Source organism: Rhinolophus sinicus, linkage group LG04, assembly GCF_036562045.2.
Source record: "Rhinolophus sinicus isolate RSC01 linkage group LG04, ASM3656204v1, whole genome shotgun sequence".
Taxonomy (NCBI): Eukaryota; Metazoa; Chordata; class Mammalia; order Chiroptera; family Rhinolophidae; genus Rhinolophus; species Rhinolophus sinicus.
In genome coordinates this window covers 126,677,600-126,705,197 of record NC_133754.1, presented here as the reverse complement: position 1 = coordinate 126,705,197, position 27,598 = coordinate 126,677,600, and the positions used below count along the sequence as shown (strand labels likewise).

General features: G+C 36.4%; 1 protein-coding gene across 2 annotated transcripts in view; it reads left to right on the top strand.

Moving 5' to 3' along the window:
• The window catches only part of ADAMTSL1 (ADAMTS like 1), an 890,862-nt gene that overhangs the window by 384,326 nt on the left and 478,938 nt on the right, over positions 1–27,598 (top strand). The gene's annotated exons all lie outside the window — the stretch shown is intronic.

Here is a 27,598-nt window from a genome sequence, read left to right as displayed (position 1 = left end):
GTTTTCAGATTTTTTGAGTAGATACCCAGGAGACGGATTGCTGGGTCATGTGGTAAATTCTATTCGTAATTTTTTGAGGAAACTCCACACTGCCTTCCATAATGGCTGCACCAGTCTGCATTCCCACCAACAGTATATGAGGGTTCCTTTTTCTCCACAGCCTCTCCAACACTTGTTACTATTTGTCTTGTTGATGATAGCCATTCTGACTGGGGTGAGGTGGTATCTCATTGTGGTTTTTATTTGCATTTCTCTGATGATTAGTGATTGAAGGTGATGTTTTTATCTATTTCAGTTGTTATTCCATAGCAAGAAAGATTTCTTAAATCATAAAACGCCTTTCAATATAAATGAGAGTATGTTTCTAAAATCATAAAACCCCTTTCAAATATAAATGAGAGTTTGATACATTTTATAATTAGGAAAAGACACTGATAAAGAATTTGTACAGTTTCCAAAGCTCCATTTTATTTCAGATAAATCAACAAATATTCCCATGACGGGGACACTTTCGGAGCTTATTCAATAAATGTTAGAATTTCTACTGTCAGCTCACCTTATAGCACTAGCCTTTAAAAGTGTTGTTTGGATCAAGCTTGATTTCTTTTACTTTCCCTAACTGTACTAAGTAATGATTCCTACCAAAAAAAAAATATCTATTTTCTCTACCTGAAAATTTTCATGCATCTAATCAATGCATATTTCCCATTAAAAAAATATTCTGTATTCATTTTGTACTTTCCAGAAGACGTTAAAATGAATTGATAAAGTTGACACACATCAGGGCTAGGAGGTAAGGAATAAGCTCCCTTGTCAGAGATAAAGCAGCACAAATGGATCCAAGGGGATGGAGAAGAATTTAGTACAAGCTACTAATTGTCCTAACAGAGAAAGAAAGACCTGTGGCCCATCAGTTCACGTTCCAAAAAACATACAAGTTTTCACATACTGCACACATTGCAGACATCTGTGCTGTGATGTACTCTGGCTTTAAACATCTATTACTTCCAGCACAACTTTCCCTGGTGATTAATGTAACAATTTCTTAATAATGTTTACCTGGAGCTCTTTGAATACATATTAAAAACACTATTGCCAAAGCTGAGAGACCTTAAATTTGTCATTATCCCATCTCCCAAGCCTACATACATGTCAGCCATAAAGGGCATTTTTTCCCCCAATTTACGAAAAGTTATTAGATGTCAGAAATGTGCCCCAATGAGAAACCTCACTTTTGGAGGCTTTTGATTTAAAATACAAGTAGAGCCACATAGAGCTTTTTTTTTTCTTTTTTCCAATTAATTTAGAAGAATCCTGTTGAGAAAACTGAAAGTTTAGATGAAGAGCTATAATTAAAAAATGAGGCCCAACAATTGCTAACTAACCCTGTTGGTAGAAGCATTACAAACATATTCCATTTTATTTTAGCAGAAAATTGAAAAAGGATAAGGATTGAGTTCCTGTGCCCCACTGATTCCCAGAGGGAAAGAGTTCTAGATTAGGGTCTTTCTAACCAGAGAATACCTCACAGGCTTCCTAGAGTTCTTTGGGGTATTTTGTATCCAGAGATTAGCTTTTAGTGATCCTGCGACATTGCCAGATTTTCTCACGCTTTCAAGTTTCCATAAGGAATCTGAATCTAATTCTTTATCTGAATTTTCTCCTTTAGTTATGTATTTGTTCGTAAGTTGCTCAAATATAATGCTGAAAGCTCAAAGTGTAAGTATTGCCAACTACAAGGTAGAATATATGTTTCATTTATTTTTTCATAATCTAGAATAGGAAAACATGAAAATGAAGAAAAGTTGTCATTACAATCTTGGAACCTTCATCTCTAAGTTGATTGTTCTAGTAGAATGTTAATGCTCTCGTTCAGACCCTCAACCCTCCTCCCTCTCCAACCTTAACTGATTAGACTGCAAAGAAAAATATATGTTACTTCATTGTTGCTCAGCCCGAAGCTCCCTCTCACTCGGTTTTCCAAGGAAGCCATATTGAACAGTGAATGAGAGCATTAGGCTTAGGAACAAACATAGGTAACCCCCGTATAAGACGGTTGTTAGGTTCCTACAGAATGCCATGTTGTGCGAATCCATGTTATACGAAACAAAGAACTAGTACAAAAAACGGCGTTAGGTTCCAAAAATTAAAAAAACATACTATTATATTTTTTAAATTAAGTGAAATATCTTTATTAAAGCAATTTTCACCAAAATTATTACTTATTCATATGTATTAAATAATGTTTTCTTTGTCATCACTACTAAGCACCATTAACAAAGGGCTTTTTCTTTTTGACAAGATATCTTCATCCTCTGAACTTAATACTCCACGAGCAAAGTGGATTTAAAATTCTAATAAATTTTAAAATTCTGCAGTCAAATCTGATATGACATCCATATCAGAATGAAAAAATTGAATGAAAAATTTCAAATGAGATATATTTTGCTCTTAAAAGCTTTTATTGCATTCCGTGTTATTCGGGGATTACCCTAATTTCGAATGAGATATCTTTTGCTCTTAAAAGCACTTACTATGCTCTGTGTTGTTCAAGGACTTCTCTAATTCTCAAACTGTGGTAGAGTGAAACCGTGTTCTAGGAGGCCTGTGTTGTACGAAGGTTTTCTGCAATTCTCAAACCGTATTATAGACCTGCCGTGTTATACGGGGGTTGCCTGTAGACCTAAATAGTTCGAATGTTGTCTTTTCCATTGACTAGACATATAACTTTGGTCAGTCAGTTCAAGCTTTTTCATCTGTACAGTAAGGTTACCAATAGTACCAAAAGTACGTTTAGAGTGGTTGTAAGAATTAAATGAGAAATATATTACTGTGTTTCCCCAAAAATAAGACCTAGGCAGACCATCAGCTCTAATGTGTCTTTTGGAGCAAAAATTAATATAAGGCCTGGTCTTATATTTCATTATATGAGACCCGGTCTTATATTATAGTACAATAAGACTGGGTCTTATATTAATTTTTGCTCCAAAATACGCATTAGAGCTGATTGTCCAGCTAGGTCTCATTTTCGGGGAACCACTGTAGGTACATTTCAGTGCCTGGCATAAGAAAGAGCTTAAAGAATGCTAATCAATGTCAGAACTACATTTCCCACATATTGAAGAATAGAATATGGAGGAACCAAGAGTTGACTTCAATGGCTTTTCTGTTCTTTGTTCCTTCTTTGGGAAAATTAAGACCATTAAGAATGTTTTTTGTAATTTTTTATAGAGATAAAATTCACAAAGCCTCACCATTTTAAAGTTTAAAATTCGGTGGTTTTTAATATATTCACAATGTTGTGTAACTATCACCACTAACTAATTCCAGGACATTTTTTATCACCCCAAAAAGAAACCTCATAGCCTTAAGCAGTCACTCTCAAATGGTCCCTTCCCCCTATCTCCTGGCAACTATTAATCTGCTGTAATAGCCTGTCTCTGTGGGTTTGCCTATTCTGGACATTTCATATGAATGGAATCATACAATATGTGGCCTTTAGTATCTGGCTTCTTTCACTTAGCATAATAATTTCAAGGTTCATCGATGTTATGGCATGTGTCAGTACTTCAGTCCTTTTTATGCTTGAATAATAGTCCATTGTCTGCACATACTACATTTGTTTTTCTGTTCATCGTTTGATGGACATTTGGGTTGTATCCATGTCTTGACCATTATGGATAATGCTGCAATGACCATTCATGTACAAATTTCTGTGTGGACATCGTTTCGATCAGGATCATTAAGAATGTGTTTCCCCGTAGCACATGCTGGATAGTAGAGATTATTGCAGTTGTCTAAGGCAAATATTCAAAGACATGGGGGTAAGTGTATTAAATTCCTGTGACCTCAAAAAATTTGGTACCCTCCCCTCTTTTTAGAGTACGTACTGCAACATGTGCTCTCATAAATACACTTTGGTAAAGTTCAACTCAATCACTATTTCATTTCTAAAATAATTCTGTACAATTATACATACAAACACATACATGCACACATTGAACTGTAGTGACTTTTCTAACTCTGCTTGGGCTGAGTTACTAATGGGTTTTGTATGTGAAGATATCCCCTTCCCTCCATCAGGGCCCTTTTTGATTCCTTCATCCCCCTGCTCTTCCATTTCTTTGCACTTAGAATCCAGTGCTGTCCTAAGAATGTTGGGTCTCCCATAATCTTTGATGAAAAACATGAAATCATTGCATGAGTAAATCATTCACTGGTGATTTATGGCTTAACAATGGGCTTTTTTTTCCCCCAGAGATAGTTCTACGTTGGAGGAAAATAAAGAGTAAGGACAAAGTTTAATACAAAAGATGGTTACTAATGATGATATTTTACTCACTAAAGAGATATTTGAGTCATGGTTCTTGCCAGTGTTCACAGCTTTTCATCAGGGAAGTGACAGCACACTTTGCTTTCTTCAGCACCCAAATTGTGTTTTCAGGTCTTTTTCCATATTTTCTGTGTCTTTAGCCATTGTGATCATGTATGACAAGGATTAAGCTTAGTTTATACTATTTATAATCTTTTAAAGAGTGTTCCTCATTTAAGTGTTGGCATTACACCAAAAGTTTCAGCCAGCAGGGTTAATGTATGCTCCCACCATCACCACACACACACACACACACACACACACACACACAGAGAGAGAGAGAGAGAGAGAAACACACACTCCACTGCTTTGACATTGGGTGTACCTGGGCTCAAGTCTTGTTATGTAACCTTGAAAACATTACTTACTCTCTCTGAGCCTCAGTTTCCTCAATTCTAAAGCAGTCATCATAAAATCAGTCCTCTAGAATTATTGTGAGGGTTAGAGATTAAAGCATGTAGGAAAGTATCTAGCATTTGACTCGTGCTCAATAAATAGTAACTTTTATTATTCCTCATGAGGGGAAGCCAGAATGTGGTTTTCTAGTCGCTACCCATCCATGGATGGCACATGTGTGTGGTGTGGATCCCCTAGGATACTCTCTGCCCTCCCAACCCCTAAGCAGCAGCCTCTGCTTATCTCACTCCGTGGCTTTAACTCCAGACTGAATTGAGTTGAATTTAAAGCAAAGTTGAAATAATAGTAACTTGAAGATGTGTGATTCAGGAGATACACAAAAACATGTTGAAGAAATAAGAAGCCAATTTTAAGATTTCCTGTCGTAGTTTCTATGTACTGGGTTGTAGGAAGTCGGAAACCTGAGTTCCCATCTGGTTCTATCATTCCCTAGATATAAGATTCTGAACAAGATTTTTATTTCACTGATGTTCAGTTCCCTCTTCTGTAAGTTGGAACTAATGGTGTTGGAACTAACGATTTCGTGTTTTGGGGTAAATAAGTGACATACTGTATATTAATAATGGTCAAAGGAAGGCAACTTTAAAACTATTGGAAAGATTTTTATTATCCCAGTGACTGGGGGAGAGCATTACTGGGCTAATTTAGGGAGTAGAAACAGGAACACTTAACACTGCAATGTGGGACAGTCCCCTGCAACAAAGAACTGTCCCATCCAGTTGCTGATAGCACTGCTACTGAGAAACACTGCCCCTTCTGAATAGGTTTTTGAAAAGAAATCTAACACGAGAAAGTCACACTAATGCCCCCTGATTGATACATGGATTTGAGTGGCAGGACATGGGTTTCCCTTCCTGTGTTCTGTGGCTAGTAAATCTTGGGCATAATCCTAAATTTTTCATTTGCCCTTAGAAAAATAGACAAGAAATATTCTGTTTTCTGTGCCACCAAATCCATAAATCTTAATCTGAGTAAATCTCAGCAGTTAATTGGTAAGAAATGTATCTCGGAAAAACAGTGATTGGAATCATGAAATGAAACTTCTTAAATGTGTTTTGAGCTCTTTGAAATGAAGGAGTTTCATAAAATACAAGATGGTATTGTTTTTCCCCTGAATTTAGGTGCCTCCACAAGTCATACTGTCGACAGGTTTACATTTTACAGCAGTATGTGAATGGCATGAGAAGAAACGAAACCATCTGCAAAGTATCTAGGGTTCTTTTCCAATAAATGTATTTTTCTATTATAAAGAATATTAAAGTCACATTATACAAAATTTGGAAAATAGAGAAAAGAACAGAGAAATCATCTATAATCATTCCAAAATAACCACTATTAAGATGCTGGTGTATTTCCTTTTAATGTTTTTTTTTTTTTTACTTGATATAGTCTCAATTTTTCACAAACAGTGTTTTTCACTGAACATTACATCTAATATTTACATAATTACTTTTAAAATTTGAAGTTATATTTTGATAAATGTTTTTGTGGTTGCAAGCTTTATGGGGGAATATTGTAGGTTCTTCCATTTAAATGACTTTGAACTTAATGATGTGTTGGTCCTTGAAGCAAATAATAAGGGAAATTTAATTTTTCAGCATCTAGAGTTGTTTGTTTTAGACTCCAAAGCCACTTCTTTTTTCCAACTTTTAAATCCCTAGAGTACTTCAAGGAGCATAACTCTAAAAAAGCAACATCAAACTGATTTAGTTTTCGTGCGGAGAAAGATTCTAGGGCTGGATTCAGATTTTTTGTGAGCAAATAAAAGCTCCAGAGACTTTGTAGCTTAGCGAATAAAGGATTGGCCTCCAACCAAACCCAACTAAATGATTTTGGTGGTCTCAGCTGAGTTTCCATCAAGTTTTAGCCTGCATTACAAATTCATCATGCACAATTATGTGCAATTTGGCACAATTTCCAATCCCTGCTTAGTAGAGGCCCTCTGTTTGGGGCTGAAGGGGAGGATAAAATATTTCTTGTGCCTAAAGGGAGCAGTTCTCTTAGGTCAAGGTTGTGTTACATATGGTAAGGAATTGGGTGGAAGTTTTGTCAAGCACAAAGAATCTAGGGATAAGTGGGTCCTGGATTTAGTGACAATTTGAAATCCCTCACTGTAAGAGTCTTCATTCAAATAGAAGAGTTCAGTAACTCTAACAGTGATAATTCCAACCTAGATTCTCTCCTACCAATAGTTGGCATAGGTGAGTTAAGATCCAGTAAAGTTTTCTACTCACTTACTTAACACTGGAACATAGGGAAGGATGAAAATCAGTTTAGAAGGTAGTTGGGGAAAAAAAATTCACAGACTTGATGAGGTGCCTAATAAGTTGGAACAAATACATTATGAATCTCTAGAAATCTCAAATATTTCTAGTATTGCAGTAATGCACAATAATTGTTTGATTGAACATAGGCCAACTCAGGAAATGAAAATTCTAGCAATTAACTTTTTCTTTCCATGGTCCACTCCTTTTACATTCCATATATTCAACTTGGATTTGTTTTAATTATTTGGAGAGAAGTGTGCTGAACAGCAAAGTGTTTCTTGCTTTGTGTTCTATTTCTTAAGGAGCTGGCATTTACTGGCAAGCTCACTATGTGTAAGACTAAATAATTAGATTTGGATAAATCTAATGGATATGGATACCTAATGGGTTAGACATGGATAAATCATTATCCATAATCAGAGATTGGACTGTGAGAGTCCATCCAATGTCATTCATTAGGTCTGTGCAGCAAGGTAATCCAGCTGGGGAGTTGTGCTATTGATAAATTGATAGTTCCTTCTCTAAATGAGTCCTACATAGTGGCTAACCTAACCCACATACTAGGACTCGGGCTTGTCGGTAGTTGGACATAACCTAAAATAGCCCCTGGTTATTGCACTATCACTAATTGAACCTTAAATAAAACTAACAAAATGTTGATTAATCTGAGCAAAGAAATTCAACCAAGTAGCAGCCAAAGGAAAATAACCCAAATAAGCATGATGTTGACATTTCAACTCTCATTCCAAGAAACTCTGGCTTGGATATTAAACAGATTGTCTTTCGAATTAGGAACAAAGGACTCAAGCTAGCCAGGGGTGCATAGGTCAATAACAGAACTTCCTCCCTTCAGCCTCATACCTGAAAGTGATATTGGAGACAAAGCAACTATTGATGGGAATATCCCATCAAGAATATCCCAAGACAGTTGGTTGAATGGGAGCTCCAGCCATCTTCCCCTGAAAAGTCAGCACCCTTCCTGTCTAGATGAGGTGTTGACAGAGTGACTCACACCACTCCCACCCACTCACTTGTCAGGCATCCCGCCACAAATTGTTGGCATTAGCTACTGTGATTCTTCTGAGGTCTCTCCTAAGTAAATGATCATAAACTCAGTTCTGCAGGCAATCGAATTTCTTATTTGCCTGTTAGAAGCCGACCAACATATAAAGGGATTAATTAATTCTTTGGAAGTCAAGAGAAAGAACCTCAGCTTAGAAATCGAATTAACATTCAGTTTTGATTTGCCCCTTCCAAGCTTTGTGATTTCAAATTAAATTGCTTAAGTTTTTGTGGTTTGGTTTATTCATTCGTAAAATGGGAATAGATAATACCTTGTGTTTTGCATAAGGAATACTTGTGTACCGCGTAACAGAACTTGGTACATGGCTGCAGTTACTGCAGAGGATCTTTAAAATCTTACTGCGGTACTTGTAGTGAGTCTGCGTTATAGGTAAGGTAATAAGTAAGAAAGTCCTTCTGATTAATGCTTGAGGAAGGAGAAAATCAGAGCTGATAGCTCCTTTGTCACATGTTACACCCCAAAGCAATACCTAGCTCCTTTGGCTCAAGAGAAAATGAGAAAGGAAAATTAAAGAAGGAAGAAGTAAAGAAATGTAAAAAGCAAGATAAAGAGAGTGCAGAAGCATCTTCTGGAAGCTACAGATAGAGGAAAAGCAGAATTAAAACCACCAAAAATAGAAAAAGAACCATAGTTTCTAGCAACACAGTGGCCTAGACAGCCTAGATACGGAACATCTGATGATGCTAAAATATTAAAATGACATTTTTAAAGTATTTAATTCTGAGCTAGAATTAAAAGATGTTCTCTAGGTAGGCACTGGCATACTAGGTAGGCACAGGATGGATGTAAAAGAATATTAATAGCGTCAATTTCTTTAATAGCTTTAACTGTAATCGGCCTAAATTTTCCATCAACAGTAAACTACGATAGGTAAGTAAAGTGTGGTATATTTATTCAGTGGGATATGTACCGTCTGAGCCCTTAAAAAGTAATAAATTATAGTTATGCTTATCAACATGGTTATATATCAAAAGCATTGAGGAAAAAAGGCAAGTCATAGAAAACAAAAGCAACACATTATTTAGGAATGCAGTCATATGTATGTAAAACAAAAGCAATGGATTGATTGAGATAAAGTTCACTACAGTGGAAGAAAACCTTGGAGAAGACCGTAAATCTGAGTGAAAGGACAGAGGTGTTCATTTTTAAACTACTCAAACCATATATGCACATTGTACTTTCTTTGGATGTGTGGTAATTTTCCAATAATAAGCAAAGGCAAATAGCAATTAGAAGAAAAAGCCGATAGAATTAAGATTTAAGCTGAGTTTGAGGAAGAATTTGAGAGTCTTGAAGTGAAAAAGGAAACAGTTTGAGAGAGAGAAAAAATGGGGTTTGATTTAGAGTATTGCTGCATATTTTGAATGTAATTTCCCTTTGGCATTTTCTTGAGAGAGAGTAATAATGATGAACTAGTTTTTATTTATTTTTGGATGCCAGTGTGAAATTTCTTTGAATGCAACCAAGCAAGAAACAAGGCAGTTCAAATTTATATGGATTACAACCTTTCTTTTCTGTATTTGTTTGTTTCCATAAGTTTTTCATGATAGGAAAAAAGTGAACCCCATTCAGCTACTTCTATATACATGACAGAAGTCAATGCCATGTTCCCCTATTTTATCATGTTTCTTTTTTTAATCTCATTTCTGCTCTCTCCCCTCATTAGTTCCATATACTATAATCCCATAATATGTATATTTTGAGTATCACATGTTACATCTCATGCACTATTTCCTCATTTCTGAGACAGTTTATCATATAACTCTTCAAAAAGTTGGTGGCATTGCATAATTAGCATGCACTTTAATTGGATATACTACTTTTCCTCAAAAAAACAAGCAAAGGAAAAACTCTCTGCTTTGAAATTGATGGATGATATGGGCAGAAGGTTGGGAGGCAGGGTGATAAAAGTGAAGAGATTAATAAGTATAAATTGGTAGTTACAAAATAGTCACAGGGATGTAAAGTACTACATAGGAAATATAGTCAGTGATATGGTAACAACTATGTATAGTGCCAGTTGAATACTAGACTAGACAGGGGATCACTTCTCAAAGTATATAAATGTCTAACCACTATGCTGTACACCTGAAATTAATACAAAATGATATTGAATGTCATCTGTAATTGAAAAATTAAAAAAGGGGTGGGATAGATGAAGGGGAATAAGTTCAAATTTCCAGGTATAAAACAAATGAGTCATGGGGATGTGATGTACAGCATGGGGAATATAGTCAATATTGTGATACCATGGTACGGTGTCAGATGGTTGCTGGACTTATCATGGAGATCACTTCTTTAGGTATATAAATGTTGAATACCTATGGTGTACACTTGAAACTAATATAATATTGAATGTTAGCTACAGTTTAATAAAAGGAGCTATTTAAATTTTTTTAAATCAATGGCTGGTGTCTCTTAAATCAGCAACCATTCAGGATAGAAAAAATAAGAAAATCAATAATTAACTCTTATTCCTTTGTTCGATTCAAGTGTACACACATGTATTTCCCCATTCCTGGATTTGCTGAGTATTAAAATGGTAACATTTCCTCATGTAAGTAGCCCTTGCTTTCTGACATTCTCCTCTTTTATTCTACCTTACTTAGAAAATCTATATCTCTTTACTTACCAATATAAGCTGCTCATTTAAAGTTTTCTACCAATGTCTAAACTGACAAAGGTAACAGCCAAAAAATTGGGATGTAACAAACGAGTGATAACATATAAATGTAAGGTTTGGCTTAAAAGAGACAGATCTAATATATAATCCCCAAGAGTACATGGAATTCATGCTTATCCATTCATAATGAACCATAATGCTTTAGTTATTGGAATTAAAGTATTTTGGATAACTGGATCTTACAGATAATACAAGATGAGTTTCTGTGTGTGTGTGTGTGTGTGTGTGTTTCCCAAAGAGATGGCATTACATAATAGAAAGAGATAGAAGTTGGCATGACAAAAACCTTCTAGGTCCAAGCCCTAGAGTTCCCATTTATCAGCTATGAAACTCTGGGAAAATCATAGTATCTGAGTCTGTTTCTTAATCTCTAATAATAATACTTTCCAACAATAATTTAATGAATAGTTATGAGGTACTAGCCACTATTGTTCTAAGCAACTTTATATATATTAACTCGTAATTCTCAAAATAACCCTACAAGTTAGGCACTATTATTACCCCCATTTTTAACGGATGCAGAAACTGAGGCACAAAGAGAAAAAATAACTTTAATAGAAATGACCTGGTGCATTTAATCTCAGAGCCAGAATGTAGGCGATGGATTGATAGAAGGATGGATGGATGGATGGATGGATGGATGGATGGATGGATGGACAAACAGACAGACGGACAGACAGATGGATGAATGGGCAGGCAAGTGGGAATAGAACAGACGACAAAGCAGTCTTTCTAAAGTGTATCTCATGCATTCCTGCCTCAGAGATATGAAACATCAGTTAATCTTTTATTGACACCCCAAGACTGTTACCATGAGTGCATTTACTACCCACTGCTGTACCATAGCCATGCTCTCAGGGGTTGCAAGATGGGAAGGGCGTCCTGCTCCCATACTGTCTGCTGAGGTACTGGCATGTGTCCTTGTAGAGACACCTGCACACGATGACTTGGGGAAAGGGCAATGGAAGTCATATTTGTTGCATACACACAACATATCTAGCAGTGTGACCATTTTTCTCCATATTTTATTAGGGCAGATTTTATTATCACCATTTGATATAAGGAAATTGAGACTCAAAGACGCAAAGAGATTTAACCAGTATCTCACTACTCTTATGTGGTGGAGACAAGACTGGAGTGCAGAATCAGCTGCCCCCAAAGTTTGTCTCCCCCCCTTTATGCATGCATGCTGCCTTCTGGGGTGAGGCTAGGACTGTGGATGGAAAGAGAAATTCTGAATGATGAATGCATTTGATTCTACTAAGGATCAGTGTATATGCTCCTGCTATGTGATATTTCAGTAACATTAGTTTAGTACATATATAATAAAATGATAGATATCAAGTAGGATGAAAGAATAATTATTACTCAGACCTTAGGATACTACTGTTTCATCCAAGATTTGGTAGGGAAAATACAAAGCAATATTTCATTAATGGCTCAAACTGATAAGTGTTTCTTGTACTTTGCCTCTCGCCTAACTTTGTTTATACTCTAAACAAGGATTTCGTCCCAGAGTTCCTGTTCGTCAGTTGGAAAAAAAACATGTCTAAATATAATTATGAGAAGAACTGAAACTGTAATATTTTAGGGTAACTTAGAAGCTGATGTATTAACTGTAGTTTATATAGACAAGGGGTTTGCTACATTTAGTATTTTTTAAAAGAGAGTTCATATTTCAGAAAAAGGTCATACTCTAGTAGCGGGGGCTTTTGAATCTGATGCAATGGTTGAACTCTCAACTCTGTCACTTACTATTCATGAGATCTTGTGCAAGGTAATTAGCCTCACTCGACTTTAGTTTTCTTATCTGTAAAATGGATGTAATAATTGTACCTGCATCATAGGGTTGTTGTATTAAATGACATAACCCACGTAAAGCACGTACTACAATACCTCATCCATGCTAAGGGCTCAATAAATGATAGCAGCTCATATTCATATTGATAAGATGAATAACAGACATGTGATATCCTTCATTTTATTTATCATAACTATCTAAGCAATACTTCCTCTTTTGGGGGTGTGTGTGTGTGTTTCATGCATAAATAAGGCGTGTTTATAGAGGATCTTTGTTTCAAAGAGAGTGCGGCACTTTCACATTGAACTCAGTAATGCCAGTGTAAGCCAGCCATGGTTTTCCAACTAATTAGATATAGTTGGAGACAAGAATATCGCTCTTGTTTTTTGTTTTGTTTTGTTTTTTCAGATGGAGAAATAGAGGTACAGTGATCCTAATTGATTATGTTGAGTCATAAAATTAGTATATGAGTTGAGGGAAATACTTAAATGTAAATATTCCAGAAAGAGACATTTTTAATAGACATTGGTACATGCTCTGGTTGGTACAGATGCCACATTGAAAGCCATTGCTTAAGAGAGCAGAGCTCTTTATAGGAGTTCTTGGCTGACCTTCATGTCTGATTCTTTTTATATTTGTTATACTTGGGTAACAACATATCTAAATTTGGAAAATAATTTCTTGCTTTATGCAATACGTGTCGCAGATAGAATAAGGCCCCTGGCTCTGAAGTGCTCAGAGAATTTTTATTCAAATTCTGATGCTTTGTATTTTGAGCCATATATGTGTATATGCATTTTCCACTTTGACCTTGGTCAAAGATCTCGATTTAGGTTTGTTTTTTGATATAAAACTCAGCATAGCTATCATGCATTCCATCATTAGAATAATACTTTATGATTATACAACAAATGTCTTTCTCCTGAAGTTGATATTTTAATAAGGGTGGAGTGCATCTGAAACTTATATCACATTACAAACTGCATATATTGCCAAACCTTAAAAACACACTAGGCACAAGAGGGAGGTTTTTCTTTTTAGTGGAATCTGATATTATCTGAGTTGTTACTCTTAGGTTTACTGGGTATTTTTATTTGCTTTATAAATATATGTTTGCTAAAGCATAATAGTTTTATTATTATAATAAGTTCATGTAGTTCTTTGAACATACATTGTTAAACACAAAAGGATAGTAAAGTTATATTAAACAGGGTTTTAGAATCATGGAATACATATACAATTTATCAACTTTTTTTGTATGTTCTGAATTCTGGAAAATGTATTTCAGAATCACAAGTACATATGGGCATTAGGATGTGAGGAGGCAAATCATATTCTAGTTTAGGATCTCTCTCTGAAGCCAGATTCAGTTTTGATGAAACTCAGAGCTTGAAGGGTTGATATGTTATATAAATAAAGCTAAGTTCCTTCCCCACAAAGGCTCTGGCCTCGGCTATGATATTAGATCTGTGGACATGCATGACCTATTCTTACCATGAGGTACCACATAGGGAATGAGTTTTCAGGTAATTCTAAGATATGTAAAATTATCTATATATTACTAACAATAGGAATTTTTAATTAATGCAAGAACAGGCATGGACAGGGGTGGCCAGATGGCTCAGTTGGTTAGAGTATGAGCTTTCAACAACAAGGTTGCTGGTTCCACTCCTGCATGGGATAGTGGGCTGTGCCCCCTGCAACTAAAGATTGAAAATAGTGACTGGACTTGGAGCTGAGCTGCGCCCTCCACAACTAGATTGAAGGACAATGACTTGGAGTTGATTGGCCTTGGAGAAACACACTGTCCCCAATATTCTCCAATAAAAAATTAAAAAAAAAAAAAAAAGAGTTCATCTTGAAAAAAAAAAAAAAGAACAGTCCTGGACAACAAAGCAACGTAAAATTCAATAACAAATCCTTTAACTGCATTTCCACAGTGGTTGATTTAGAGAATAAAAGTTGGAAATTTAGAAGTATCAAAATAAGATTTGTCTGCCAGACAGCGTTTGAAACGAGAAGGAATGCATGATAAAATAACCTGGAAATTAACTTAGAAATAGCAGCTCTTGGGACTAAATAGTTCCATCAAGAAAAGCACTAAATGTCATCACTGGGGTTTAAACGAGAGAGAAGAGGCATGGGGAAGGATACTAATGGATAATTAGAAGGATGAGTAGCATGCTTAGACTCTTGGAATAGTAACATTGTATGTGTGAATATCTCTTCACTGTTTACAAAGCCCATTCAAGTACCTCATTTGATTGCCATGATCACCTCATAAGAAGTAGAGTAGGAATCATCTACATTTTATAGCTGAGAAATAAATGAGGGAGAAAGAAGGTATATAGGCTAGCCCAAGGTCTTAGTAGTGAACTTGAACTGAGGTCTTCAGACCCCTAGTCCAGAGACCTTTCTGTCACCGCATATCCAAATTCCCAATTTCACAAGTCTCATTTTCCTATATTTTATGTATGTTCACCAACACTATAAAAACACATAGTCACTAAGCTCTATTATCAAGGTATTTTGGTTTGGCTCTCAATTGAAGGCTTGCTCCCATCTATTATAGATATAATATAGTATTGAAGGGTTTGGTTACATGTGGGGCTCTCTAAAATATATGCTTTCTGTACACACAACCACTTCCTGATTCCAGATTGAAATATGGGACAAATCACAATAAAACCATAACCATAGAAAAAATAACAAAATGGGACAAAGCAGGAAACTATGGAACCATCTCACTCACTTATTCATAATGCTTGGTCTGGGGCCCACCATAAAGAAGATCCTGCCCGGACATGTTGTGGCTCCAGGGGTGGGAGAGGACCTGGCAGTCAGGAAAAGCCTTAGGAAAACTATCTGTATGATCCTCGTGGAATCCTCTGTTTTCTGAACTTGCTGCTGTGATTTCTAAAATTATAGGATTCAGTTGGATTATTTCTAGAATCCCTTCCCCTCCAACTCTGGAATTCAATTACCTTTAGTTGAGCCTCCCATTCCCAAAAATATTGATTGTTAATCATGTTGTCACAAAATGACTTCTGAATTAATTGTCTCAACTGACATTTATTGAGAATTCACTCTAGACGAAGCACTGGCTGAAGAGCTTTCCCTTTTTCTGTAGGGTCTGGATTTTAATCTAGTATATGCATGCAAAGAAAACATAGTATCATTTTATGAAATTATTTAATCTTGATAATAGGTCCCTCACTCTGCTGGACAGATAGTGGGGGAACTTATACTCACCTTTTGGAGTTCTAGTCATCTCCTTTCAGTTTACAACAGTCCTTTCATATATTCTCTCCTTTTCCTCCCAAAATAGTATCTAAGTGCAAACTGGTATAGCTCTGTTTTTGTGAGGTCAGCAGAGGTGTCAGAAATCCTGCCAGCTGATTCTCAGGCTCCCATTCTCCTCTGTCATAATCTTTTATTGGCCACCTGATAACTGCCAAAGGTGATCTTCTAGAATCAAGGGAGAATTTGGAGAACTAAACTCAGCACTCCTCCCAACTCCATTCCATGGATACCCTCGCCATGAATTCTATTGTTGTGCCCACACGATAAGGTAGACAAGTTATTTCTTAGTACCCCGAAGGCTGCTGTGGGTACCCCCACCAGCATCGTGGCACTCGGTCTGCAATGAGTCAGTCCCCTAAGTGGTGAGAGCATGAATCTTTCCTAGGAGAAAGGACCTTCTTTCTTCCCTTTCTTTCTCTTCTGAATAGGAAGGGTGGGGGGAGGCAATAAAGATTGCTTTTGTTTACTCATATCTGCTGGCTCTGCCATGTCTGTGTAAGGCCACTGTATTAAAGGAGAAGGGACCTGCTTTTAGTTCTGCCTTTGGCCTAAGAAATTATTCTTTAACCAAATAAAAATTCAAGGATTGTTATTTGGGGACTAAAGGAAATAATGTTTATGAAGTTCAGGTGTCAGGCTTGTAGTAAACACTCAATAACTAGTAACTATTTTGAGCTATTTTTTCAAAGTATAATGAGAGTGAGCATGTAGAGACCTTAAATAAAGAAATCTTTCAAGAATCTTGGCAACATAGCCAGAGAGGGAAGTAGAACGGAGGGGACTTTTTAAAATTTTGCGTGTTTGTTTTTGCTTTTATTTTAAAGATGGGGAGATATAACTTTATTGAAGCCACAACTCACACTAAAAAAGTTGTTTGTTTTATGTCACAGTAAAAGTAGCACATCCAAACAGGAAAAAAAAAATGTATCTTTACTGACATCTTTTCCATGATGCTAAAGCCCATCCAAATCAATCCCCTGACACTGTCTCATTTCTCACTCCCCATCCTCTTCAGAACAGACTTCCTTCCCCCTTTACTTTCTCCCTTAAAACTTCTCCTCCCGCTTCCTTCTCCCCTCTACCCCACCCTACTTCTTTCCTATGTCCATTACCTTCACCTCTTGGTCATTAAGTCCTTTCCTTCCTCTTCCTCTCTGGTCAGGTCATCCTCTGACCAGTCCGCTAATCATTTTTTTTGTCCATCACCAAGGGGATCAAGACAGGGGTGGGGTGAAGATAACTGATAGAGCGTGGTCTTTTGAAAGGATGGGACTCAGCGTCTAGGTGAAGGAATTAGCTTTGGACTGCAGGACACTTGATCCTCTGAGACGAAACAAGGAGAAGCAGGTGGGGTGGCAGCCACTCTGGAGGGTTTGGGAACTTGAGGGAACTCCTGACCAATGTCTCTAGTCTTTTTCTGTTAAGATAGAGGCTGGGTCAGCTTCTGAAAAGAAGGATGGCAATCACTGAGGTGAGGACCTTGATGCCATAGAGATGAAGTAACAGGACAACCATGGGTAGCATGGAAGAGGAAGCAGATGGCTGCCCAAGAATCTACAGGCTGCCTTGAGAATTAGGAATAAGAACAGGGAAACCTTGATTTTGTAAGGGATGAGAGAATAAGAACATAGAAAATGATGAATATAGGCTATAAGCAAGAAAAGACATAACGTATGTCATGGAACAAAAACGAAAAGGCATGATTACCACAGGAGGTGTAAATGTGAATGAGGAAATTAGGAAATGGGCAGCATTTCCCATATTTGCATTCTTGGGCCATTTCTTTTACGCCATCATCCCATAGGGAATTAAGTGCTTTCCTTAAAATTCCCCTTCCTGTTTTCCCATTCCATGGGCATAAAGAAATAAAGCACATACTGAATGGGATAGCTAAGTTTGGGGAGTACCCAGGGGCTGTTAAAATAGATCATGTTTACTATTTTCCTACTTTCTCATTTTTCTCATTCTTTCTTTATCCTTGCTGTCTCCTTCCCCTTTATGTTCTTATTTCTTCATTCATTGTATCTATTTTAAAATGTCTCACTATTATTATAACAGGCTTTCTTCCATTTAGTCCCTAAGCTTCTCTGTTTAGTTGAATTTGTTAGTATATATAAGAATTCAGAAAGAGAATGGGGAAAGGATTGCAAAGATAGAAGGTTACAAGTGATTGACTAAATGAGAAATCAGAAGTTTTAGAATGAATGCACAATTTATAAGACAGAAAGAGCATGTATAATAAATTAGGGTAGAATCAAAATGAGTAGAAGATATGAAATATAGGAAGAAATTTAAAAATTAGGAAAATAAGAGAATGAGAAAATTAAGAAATGTATATGCCTTAACTGGATACTATAAAGCAAATTTGGCTTAATATTCCTTCCCTCCACCCCCTACCAATAATCCTAGCAGTAATTTTTGAGTTATAAATAATGTTTTAATTGTTCATTTTACCCTGGTTGTCCCTTCTAGGAATAGAACATAAAATGTTGCTTCTTTTTACATTAGGCAAAGAGCAGTTTAATGAAAAATTTGGGAAAGGGAGAAGTGTACATTTTCATGAATAAACTTCTAAATGACTTGGCCAGTCTGGAGAGTTCACATTTTATATATTAGCGCTTCATTTTTTATTTATTTTTTATTTTTAAGAATTCTCATGTTTTTCTCATTAAGACTAAATTCACCTCCATTTCTATCCATCCCATTTTCCTTACTTCTTACGGGGTTTCAGGTGATTGCATACCACAAACAAATGCAACATGAGCTGCTACAAAACGGAGAGGAGTTGGTCATTTCCACCAAGAAGAATGCTTTATCCTGAAATAGCTCTAGTCATCCCGGTCGCAGTTGAGAGAAAACCCATGTGGATAGCATGTGGTTCCTGCTAGCCCAACTCCTTTGTCTCACAAGGTGTGCTGGCATATTTGAGTATTTATTTGGTTTTCTCTTGTTGTCTCTAGGCCCGTTCAGGTCTCCTCCTGGCTGAAATCATGCAAGTGGAATGTATTTGAATGGGTGGAAATAATTTGAGGGAAATGATAATGTTCATATGTTTGACCTAAATAACAAAAGCTTACACTGAGCTTAAAGTGGTTAAACATTTTCTACAGCATGGCCTTCAGGATCCGCTGACAGAAATCAAATGAGACCTCCTTCATATAATTGGCTTTCATATGTGCGAAGGTTAGATAAGGGTTTAGGCTAATCAATAGATAATGTTTTGTTTGTCCATTTATCTTTTCGCTCCAGTTTAAAGATTTATTTTGTTCCTGCTGTGAAAAAGGCTCTTTGTATCTGGGGTTTTAAAGGTATGGTAGTGGTATTCCATAATAGCTACCAATTATCAAGTGCCTACTTTATGCCAGGTATTGTTTGGGGTATTTTATGCTTAGTTTTTTAAAGCAACTATTTAAGGCACTAATAGGACTATTAGTCCTATTTTATAAATGATGAAGCTGAGGCTTGGAAAAGTTCAGGTTCTTGCCCAGGGTTCACATGGCGACTTGGAGGAGAGCCATATGTGAATCCGGGACATTCTGACTCCCTTACTCCATATCATCTGTGCAGGTGGTATAACCTCACATTGCTGGGTGACTGCAGGAGGATGGGGCAGAAGGCTTCACCTGGAGAAGACAGAATGTTCTCTTTCACAGAGAAGGAGAAATTTCCTTAATGAAATATGTGCAGAAATCTGGAGCTTGCACTTGATGAAGAGCCATGGTATCACTGTCTCTGTAAACAGGGAAGGAAAACGGAGCCCATTTCTATCACTGAGAGCTTATTGAGAACAGGGGAGGAGAGAATTGAGCTTTGACTCTCTTCCCATTCTTCTGGTGAAGTATTTCTCCATAATCAGTGAGGATCATTTTATAGACAGCCAAAGGATTAAAAAAAAAAAACCAATGTTTGTGCCTTTTATTTAGAGTGTAGTGGTTTTAGATGTTTCCTCTTTCCCTTCCATAGCCTGTAAAATACTATTTCTAGAACAGCTCAATGAAATATTTTTCCTCTACTATATCTTGGCTCTTTCCTGAGGGCTTCTGCTTTTCCAATGACCGCTGGCATACAAAGGCAATAAACCAGATTCATGCAATGATTGTGTAGATTTTCAACCTGCTGCTAGAGAAATTTGACAGGTGGCAGGTAGTTTGCTCCTTCTTACAAAGTGGCTTGGAAAAGGACTGGCTTTTAAAACTAAGACCTTTCCATGAATGTGTGTCTTCTAGGCTGGCACATATAAAGAGTAGCTCCAATTCCGGAATCGATTAAGTCTTTAAGAAGCTAGCAAAGATTATCTCCCTGCTTTGAACTCCAGGGATGCTCATATCAGCAGTTGCCAAGCATTCTGCCACGTATCTCAGCCTTACCACATGTGACTGTAATTCAGAATTGTTTGGAAATTTTCATTTTGCCAGAACTCTGGCAAGTGAGACGGCTCCAAAACTCATGTCTAAATTTAGCCACTTTCCCTCTCAACTGTGGTAAGATGACTCTTTCTTTTTTTTAATAGCAAAACTGCTTTAGATTGGGAAGAGTGGGAGGAATGTTTGTTTTGGAGAACCTCTACAGGCGCGTGGAATCTCACAGTAGAGAAAGGAAAGAAATATCAGCATCTCCAAAAACACACAGGAGCCATAAAACCCAGAGCCTGTTTAGGGATATGTTAATGGCAGGAAGGAGACCAGTGCTTCAGGATATATCCTGAATATGTGTGAGACTGGATTATGAACGTCACAGTTTGCTTCTCGTGGTTTCCATGAAATTACTTCTCAGTCGTGCCGAACACCTAGCGGGAAGAGATACCCACTAATAAAGTTCTAAATTATGAGGAACAATACTCATTATACCACAACTCTGGTAGGCTGGCCCTCTTTTTGAGGTAGATTTCCAAAGGGTGGTCAGATGCCAAATAGAAGAATGGCAAATACGGGGAGGGAACATGTGCAACTTCAGTAGACATATACTTGAAATAGAATATCAAGCAATAGAACATAGCTGAGGGAGAATATGGAATAATATCCTTAGACATTTTCTTAAATGTGGTAGAAAGGGACAGCTGGACTAGTTCCATTTCTGGTCCCCCCATGTACAAATGGTTCCCTGTGGGAAGGTACTTAACTGCACTGAGATAAACCTTCTTCATTTGTTAATGCCTATGTTACAGGGTTGTGGAGTTTTTTGGTGAGTGTGTGAGTATTAAATATTAAATTGTTAAGTATGAAAAATGTTGCTGTTTTTTCATACATTTTTATATCCATTGCCTTTCCCTCGTCAGGCAGCTTTCTATAGGCACTGCTCTGGGACCATACAGTCACCAGCTGACCACAGAGATTAGTCAAGTCAGTCTATACCAGAACTGTCCCGCTGACCCAAGGAATCACCAGAAATTATTAAAAAGTGACTGTTACTCTAAGCCATAGAGTTTCAGGGTTGTTTGTCACTGAGCAATAAATAATAGATGTGAAACTTCTGAGATGAAAGAACAACCCTGCTTGACTATCCCATTTGACTGAGGTGGAATCTTGTAATAACCAAATATGGAGGGAGCCAAAAAAGTGTATATACATTTTAAGAAAGGAAAAAAACTGTATTAAAATTGTAATGCTCAATATATACCAATAAGAAAAGGTGAATGTAAGTCATGTGTATACCTTTTTCTGGCACCCCCAGTATTTGCCCCAGAAAGACCGTTTGAAATGGAGAAACATTGCCCCAACTGGAAATGACACATGGAAAGCAGTCATTGTTTCCACCAGATCGGACGTGAGCATCTGTGATGTGGCTGAGTTCAGGTCTGGAAGAGTAAAGAAATAACATCCCCTTGCTCCTCAAGGTGCATGTCAGTCACCTGGGTTCTAGTTGAGTGCAGCTCTGATTCAGTAGGTCGAGATCTCTAGATCACTCTCCAGATTCCGCACATCGAACATGTTGCCAGGTACTGTGGATGCCGCTGTTCTGTGAGCCACACTTTATGTAGTGAGCCTTTACATTACCAAAGGCTTGGGGCCTGGTCATGGTAAACAGTACTCAACAAATGTTCGCTCCTTCCTCCTTCAATGCGAGCATCTCTCTCTGTCACAGCTCCCCAGGAAGTCTTAGGTGAAGAGATTTGGCCCCTCGCCCCACAAACTTCCTCAGGTCCATCAGGAATGAGTTTCCTCCACCACTGTCATATGTTTCCATCCTTCAGCCCCTGTGATCTCATGAGAACACTTGCCATCCACTGAACTGCTTGGATCTGATGTCCTTCTAGTCAAATGCAATGGATTATTTTTTCTAGTTCTTCCTCTTTGACATTTTTGCTTCATTTGTCACTATTGACTATTTACTTTCCCTTGAATTGTTCTCTTCTGTTGTTCTGCTTACTGAGTTCCCCTGATTTTGCTTATACTTCTCCTGGATCACAATTACCCTCCCCTCTTCTTCTTTGCTGTCTCCCATTCTCTCCCTACACTTTTTGTAAACATCTTGCAGAGAACCACTTGTATGTACATCTTTTAAATCTATGCTTTGGGCCTTTATCTCCCAATTTTTTTTTTTCTACACAGTAGCAAACATCCATCAAACCCCTCCTATTATGCCAGACTCCCTGGGAATACAGACACAAATCCTGCCCTGTATGAGCACACAATCAAATGGGAACAGACTGCAGGCAAAAATTTGGAGCGTCAGGTCATTTAAATGATTCTGTGACAGAGATCTGGGATATTTTCCTCTTTACCCACCAGAGAAAATATGATCCAACAACTCTTCCACCTAAATCCTTCCTCAGAATTGACCTCTTGCCTGCATTTCTTGGACCATTCTCTGGGCCTCTGGCTTTATCATCTATCCAGATTCCCACATTCGCCTCCAAGATGTAGTGTTGCCAGACATCAGTTGAGGGCAGCGATGGTATGACTCATTCTGTGGTGAAATGAATCAAGTATCTCCTCTGTATGTAAGGAGGAATTTTCTTTTCTATGGATTTGAAAGATTTTGCTTTACTTTTATGTTACTCCTTGAATTTACTTCGAATAATACATTAGTTACAATGAATTTTTTTGATGTTCAAATGTTTCATTTGACTAATATGTAATAATAAAGAATGAAGCTTCTTTCTAGCCCTTCTTTTTACGATACCTTTTCCATGCAAGAGTTCCAAAAGCTTTTAGTAATGTTAGATGTAAAATGCATAATAAGTTTTAACTTCAAGTATGAAAAGAATAATTATCCACCTTTACAATTTCAGCCCTCTTTTTAAAAAGTAAAATATTAATTTTTAAATCCTTGATATATGATGAATTGTGGTTTTCCCTACTCCAGTAGTGCTTGGCTGACATTTCACTTTACACTTGTCACATTTATAGTCCCAAACTAACAACACATGATGCAGGAAGGGAGTTACAAGCAATTGGTGGCAGAATTTGTTTTAAATGATGTGAGAATGTCGATTACTCATTCTTGTTTCACAAGTAGCTCTCCCCCACCTACATCCTCTGTATTCCAAGCTAAAATGATAATAATAATTTGATGGCAACACATAAATGCCAGTGAGGTCAAAGAATGTATAGTAAAACAAGTGTCTGAAAACCATTAATTCATAATATCTGTGCTTAACAATTTTTTTTTTAATCAGTAGAATATTATTTTAGTTCTAACTGCTTTCCTCTTTGTTGTAGGATTAGTCTTCTTTTAGGATTCACTGTCTAAAAGAGTTCTTTGATAAAGAGGGCTGAAAAATGTTATTTTAAACAAAGTTGAAAATAACACTGTTGGTTCATGGAAAATGATCACTAGTTCTACCATTTCAAAATAACAGCAACAAAATGACACATTGCTGAGTGTTGAATCTTTGATTTGATATGGTTCAGCTTTTTAGCCCTTCATGATTTCTCAACTATGATGGTTAGTGGTGAGGTAATTACTGGAGCCAGGCATAATTAGGGCCAGTATGACGTTAGAGACTCCGGGATCCTCCGGGTTCAGAATTATTTCTCTCTTCCAAGGTAGAAATTTGCTATCAGAATTACTCATGCAAAAATTGAAAAGATTTCTTTCCTTTCAGAGAATATTTAGATTTCCTTTATTTAATAAAGGGCTTCTCTTTTCCCTTTTAGTTTTTATGCAGGATACATGTTTGCCTGAGCTCTTTCAGCAATTTTGCCTAACTTTTTATCTGAAATTGCTTTTATTTCTTATATGCCTAGCTCAAAATCCGATCTAATTCAACATTTCTTCTTCACTTTGTGGCATTTTTCATTGAATTATAGTGGACTCTGCCTTCATTGTATCTCCTTTTGTACTTCCCTTTTCATCATGTTAAGACCTTTCAAACTGACTTCACAGGGTTTCTTTGCTATTTCACATTTCTTCTCAAATCTTTCTCACTTATTCTTGTGTATGATGAGCCGAATTGCTTTAAAACGATGTTCTCTAGTACTCATCTGCCTTTCTTATAAGGCTCAAATCCATTTTATTGCATAGTTACCCAAAGTTTAGATACTTCCATGGACAAATATCAAGATGTCCAAAAGAACATGTCAGTACACATCCAAGGTTTACAAGTGATGTGGGAGATGAATATTTATTGATGTAGAAAGGATGCTCAAGAAAGATTGTTAGATGAAGAAATAATTTTTTAAAATCAGCATATACAATAGGATCCCATTTTTTAATTAATTTACATAAAACCTATTAAATATTTTATGTTGTTAATGTAATGTGTAGAAATAAAACCCTTTAAGGATTGGCACCAACACAAAAAATAATTTACTGAAACACTTTAAACATATAAAATGTACAGAGATAATACAAATAAATAATATAATGGCCACATACCTGTGTGCCCACTGCCAAGTTTATTCAGTCTTAATAAACTTGTAAAAACTTAATATTTTGCCATATTTGTTGGAGATATATTTTAAAAGGTGTATAGCAGTGCTTCTTGCTCTTTTTCTCTTAAAATTGTATGTTTGAGATTTATCCATGCTAACGCATATAGTTCTAGCCCATTTATTTTCATTATAGTATAATATTCTAATGGATGACTATACATTCATGATTTATCAGTTCTCCTATTGATAATTGATAAACATTTGGGTTGTTGTTTCCAGTTTTGTGTTGGCTGTAAACATTGCAAATGAAGTTTTTAAATTTCCATGTGTTTTTTATTATCTTTTTATTGTTGATTTTTGGGTTTAATTATGGCCAGAGAACACTATCTGTATGAGAATAGATTTTTAGATTTTCTTTGAGCCTTATCTCATGGTTATTGTATCTCATGGTTATTACTGTTCAATGTAGGCTTGAAAAGAATCTAGTCACAGTCTAGAGGTTGGGTGCAGGGGTGTAAATTTGTTGTGCATATATTCCGTCTTGTAATTTTCAGTTTGGTCTATTAATTAAGGACATATTTTTTATTTATCCCCTAAAATTCTCAATTTCTTCTTATAATTCTGGAAATGTTTACTTTATGTATTTTGAGGCTCTATTTTTAAGTACATAAACATTCAGAATTGCTGTATCTTTCTGTTGAGGAACTTGTGCTTTTTTTCATATGTAATGATCCTCTTTATGCTTATTAAGTCTTTTTGCTTTATTTTGTCTAATATTTAGCATAACTAGGCTTGTCTTACTTTGGATAATATTTGTCCACTAGTTTTTCTTCTCTCTACTTTCAACCTTTCTATGTCCTTGAGTTTTATATATGTTTCTTATAAACAGATATTGGAATTTTGTTATTTTTATCTAATTTGATAATCTATTTAATAAATAAGTTTAGTCTGTTTGCATTTACTTTTATTAATGACTTATTTATATGTGTTTGTACATTCTTTATTTGTGCTTTATCTTTAATAGACGTTTTTCTTTGCTGTTTTTTTTCCTTGCCTCCTGAACTTTCAGCCTTTTCTTTCTCCGTATTTTCACTATTCTTCCTCCCACCCCTATTGATTTGGAAGTTAAATTTTCTATTTCAATTTTTTGTTGAGTAACATTAAATTTTAACACCTATATTTTATTTCAGTAAGTAAAAATTAATCAAGATTTCTACATTTTTCCCAAGCAAGACAAAGACAAAGACCTTAGGGTGTGTTTTTTAACCCTAAACTACGGCTACTACTACTATTCTTCTTCCTCTTTTCCTTCTCCCCTTTCTTGCTTTTAAGAAATTGAACAGAGTTTCAAATTCTTTGTTTAGTTACTGAATATAAAGACCTCTTCAGGGCTATATATTGGCCATGTCAATAAGTTATTCCAAGAATTGCTTTCTGTGTATCTTCTAGAAGATGTAAACTGGTTCATTTACATAACACAATTTCAATCCAGTCACCAAATTAAAAATTTCCGTTGAGCATCAAGTATATTTCCAGAATTGAGACAGTATACGGAGGTATGAAAGGACACTGCCCCGTTTTCTATCCTATTAAAGTAGCTATCCTACATTGTAATTACTGAAATAATTTTACTCAAACTTAGATCAGCTAGTTTGTACTGTAGTTCTTGCTAGGAATCTTGAGCTCCACGATTTTTATGGCTATATCCTGTGCCTTACACCCTAAGTTCGGGAGTATCCTATGTAACAAGTAGTGATAAAACTTTGAGTACACTCACAGAAATGAGATTTCAAAATATACATTTCTTCATCAGTATATTAATTTCTGAACACAGGAGTTAATTGTTAATGAGTATTTTGTAACTATAGGTACAGATGAACACCTTATTACTGTGAGAATAAAAAGAAAATGCTATAAAAAGAAAAATAATTGAAATTATAATCTTATATGAAGTGGTTTTTAAGATCACATATTTAGAGACAGACACCGCTGAAGACTCCCACTGAGACACACAAATTGCTTCCTCACAGCAATAGCTCTGATCTTTCAAGTTTATGCATAGCTTTCATTGTTCCAGAAAGGGTTTTAAAAAAAGAATATAAAGGAATATGTGCCGTGAGATAAATTATAAATAAGTAAATAATGAAGTTTGAGTAAGTTAAAAATTTACATATGAATATTTCATTTAAACCAGAATTTAGCAAAATTTCTGCCAATAGCTCGTGTATATTTATTTGTAGCTCTCTACTTCCTACCAGCTAATGCAAAGTGGGGAGGGGTGATTGTTATATGATTCATAATGTCCATGAGATTTAAAAAAAGAAATTGCTCAGGGGAAGCAGATCATTTCTGGCACAGAGACCAGAAAGTAATCTTTCCCCTGGGTAATCATGAAGCACTGAAATGTAGGCCACAATAATCTCGACAACTAGCACAGTCAATTCTGCGATGAGATGCACAGGCATTTTCAGACAAGTATCATCATAAATCACCAAGACAGTCCATGGTACTGAGTTCCAAAGTCATCTGAATTTTTTGAACTATGCTTCGTGCAACCTAAACTTCATTTCTCTCGCTCAGCCTTTCCGTACATACTGTATGGCAGGGAGCATGAGATTCTTTACCCCATGGTAAGCATCTGGAGTACAGCTAGGCCTCCCTAAGTGACAGTGCTGAACCACACGCTGTAACAATCAGCCACACTGGGTCTGGCCTATATCCTCGTAGGAGTGTTAACAAACCCCCGACGAGAATGCCTAAAAAGTATTCCTCACTTCCCCCATGAAGGAAACCAAGATACCTGAATTCAGGACCAACATTTTCTCAGGAAGCAACTTGCGGATCACTTTCGTACA